Source organism: Hipposideros armiger, unplaced genomic scaffold (assembly GCF_001890085.2).
Source record: "Hipposideros armiger isolate ML-2016 unplaced genomic scaffold, ASM189008v1 scaffold_853, whole genome shotgun sequence".
NCBI lineage: Eukaryota > Metazoa > Chordata > Mammalia > Chiroptera > Hipposideridae > Hipposideros > Hipposideros armiger.
In genome coordinates, this window is record NW_017732203.1 from 465,296 (window position 1) to 468,770 (window position 3,475).

General features: G+C 40.9%; 1 pseudogene; it reads left to right on the plus strand.

Moving 5' to 3' along the window:
* The first annotated feature begins 556 nt into the window (after positions 1–556).
* On the plus strand, positions 557–1,212 carry LOC109374655 (mitochondrial import inner membrane translocase subunit Tim22-like; annotated as a pseudogene).
* Positions 1,213–3,475: the final 2,263 nt, after the last annotated feature.

The window sequence follows — 3,475 nt, forward strand, 5'->3', positions numbered from 1 at the left end:
AATAGAAAATATGGGGGATAGAAGAAAATTTCAAAAGAGCTAAAATTAATAACCTAAAAAAAAAGAAGACAATGTAACCATGAAATGAGAGCATGATATTAATATTATGAAAAAATGAAAGCCAAATCCAAACAAACAAAAAAGGAACTTCCAGTTCTGACAAGATGGCATAGACACACTTCTCCCTACTCATCTCACTAAGTATAGCTAAAATCTTGAGACATTGTATATAAAACAAAAATGAAGACTGTGAATGGTAGAGAAAAGGTACACCAGCTATGATCCGAGAAAGCAAGGAACAACACACCACGCAGTTCCCTGGGTTTTCTTTTGCATCATATATCCCACTTATGTATGTCTCATTATACGGGTGCGGGAGAATCTTGCAACCTGGAATTGCCACTAGGCACACACATAAAAGCCCCACAAAAAGCCTGCTTTCTCTACCCAGAGGACCAGCCTAGAAAGACAGAACACTTTTAGACAATAACTGCCCTGCTCTAGTATGGTAAAAACCATGCAGCAAAGGACATCTGGGCTTCTGGGGCCGCTAGTCATGGCAGCGACTGCCCCCAGTCCCCGGGGCTCCGAGCCTGAGGCGGCAGGCTCCGCCGAAGCCCCGCTGCAGTACAGCCTTCTTCTGCAGCACCTGGTGGGTGACAAGCGTCAGCCCCAGGTCCTGGAGCCTGGAAGCCTGGGTGGGATCCCGAGTCCGGCCGAGAGTGAGGAGCAGAAGATGATCGAGAAGGCAATGGAAAGCTGCGCGCGTTCAAAGCAGCGCTGGCCTGCGTGGGAGGATTTGTCTTGGAAGGTGCATTTGGGGTGTTCACTGCCGGCATTGATACCAATGTGGGCTTTGACCCTAAGGATCCTTACTGAATGCCGACAGCAAAAGGAGTTCTTAAAGACATGGTGCAGAGAGGAATGTCCTACGCCGAAAATTTTGCCATTGTGGGCGCCATGTTTTCTTGCACCGAGTGTTTGGTAGAATCTTACCCAGGAAAATCAGACTGGAAGAACAGTGTCATTAGTGGCTGCATCACTGGAGGAGCCATTGGTTTCAGAGCTGGCTTAAAGGCGTCATTGGTTGTGGAGGTTTTGCTGCTTTCTCCGCTGCAATCGATTATTACCTGCAGTGAGAGTGATTGCCTCTGGGAAGGACAGCAGCCCAAGATCAGAGCTGCTCTCTGGAGGACATTGTCTGCACCACTCTGGAGCACTGCTTCAGAGACTGAAGACATTGTTTTTTCTCATAGTTTGGTGTTGTGAGGGAGCTGACTGCTATCTGCCTCCAGAGTCTGAGCAGCCACACTCTGCTCCTGGACCCCAGCCAGGCTGCGCAGGGGATGTGCCATGCTGGCTTTTTTCTTCTGGGCAGATCAGGAGTCGGTGTATTGACTTGTAGGAATTAAGCTCCATAAAGGTTCAGTCCTTACCACACCTGGACCTTTGGTTGTTTGGTGTTGTGGGAACAGAGGTGACCTCACATAGACACAGGAAGCTGTTCTACCTTGGAACTCCATGCAGTCTTACATCTCACCTATCAGGGTAGGGCAAAGTAAATTGATGCCTTCCGACCAATTATGTAATTTTGTTTAGCATCCTGCTATCCTTGTTTTAAAAATATATATTTATATTACAGTTTAAAAACAAACAAACAAACAAAAAACCATGCAGCATCTCATAATTCCCTGTTTTCCTCAGCAAAGCATGAGTATGCACTTACAACCTCAACTGGCTATATGAGGCACAGATCTCCCACAGCCAAATGGTGTTGAGAATGCCTAGGGAGAACTGAGATTCTGATCTCCTCCTAGTGTAATGAGGCTCTCACTTGTGGTGTCTTCCAACCTTTCCCTGGTGGCAGTGAGGCATCCTTTCCCTGCCCTGCTGGGGTGATATGGAAGGCCCAATCAGTAAAGAGCCAGTAGTTTCACAACCACCCAGCATTAACAAAGCCTCCTGACCCCATGGGAACCAGGGCAGTGTCAGTGGGGGCCTAACAGAGAACCTTAACTCCCATCCCACCCATAAATAATGAGACACCTATTCCTGCATGAAGTTGTTAACAGAGGCCAAATAAGAAACCTGGGATTTCACCTGCACATGGCAGTAATGAAGCAGCGCCCACTGCCCCCATTAGAGTGGTGTTAGAGGTGGTGTAAAAAACAGAAGATTTAAATAAGATTCAGAGACTAAAAACATACTACCCAAAATGCCCAGAATAAAATTGAAACTCACTTATCATACCAGGAATGGCTAAAATCTCAACTTGAATAAGAAAAAACAGTGAACAGATGCCAACACTGAGAAGACACAGATGCTGCAATTATCTGACAAAGATTATAAAGCAGCATTCATACAAATGCTTCAACATGCAACATATTCTTGAAACAAATGAAATAATAGAATATCATTGAAATAGAACATTTTATCAAAGAAATTGAAGATATCAAGAATAACTAAATGGAAATTGTAGAACTGAAAAACACAATAAGCAAAATAAAATATTCAATGGATAGGTTCATGGGAGAATGAAGAGGACAAAAAAAATCACTGTACTTGAAGATAGAAGAATAAAAATTCCACAGTCTGAACTACAAAGAGAAAACAAACTGAAAAAGAGAAACAAAAAAGAAAAAAGAAGAATCTCAAGGACCTGTGAGACTATAAAGAAATATTAGTGAGACAGAAAAGACACCTTTCCTCTAAGGGAAAAGTCATTTTAATGACATCATCAGAAACCATGAAGGTCAGAATGAAGTGGCACAACGTTTTTCAAGTGTCATTGTTCAAGAAAAGAATAATGAATACAGAATCTTATATTCAGTGAAAATAGTCTTCAGGAATGAAAGAAAAATCAAGGCATTCTCAGAGGACAAAAAAACTAAGAGAATGGGTTGCCATCAGATGTACCCTTAAAAAATGGCAAACGGAGGTTTTGAAACAGATGATAAAAGAATCATGCAACAAACATTGGGAAAGAAAAAAGAACAATGTAAAGAATAACAATATGGGTAAATACAACTGACATTCCTTCTTCTCATGAGATTTCTAAATTATGTTTGATGTTTGAAACAAAAATTATAACACTGTCTGATGTGACTTTCAATATATTTATAGAAAATATGTAAGACAATTATATTATAAACAGGGAAGGGTAAAGGGATTTAAAGGGCGGTAAGGTTGCTACACTTCACTTGAACTAGTAAAATGTCCACACCATTAGGCTGTGATGAGTTGTATACATGTACAACATATTACATAGAGCAACCATTAAAATATATATATATAAATAAATTCAAATAAGCTATAGATACATAAAAATGCAATACTCAAAAATAATCAAGTAATCCATAGGACTGTAGGAAAAAGAACATAGAAATGATAAACAGAAAACAGAAAAAAAAGCTAGAAAGCACTTAAACCCTAACAATTACTTAAATATGAATGGTAGATAGTACATGGTAAAAAG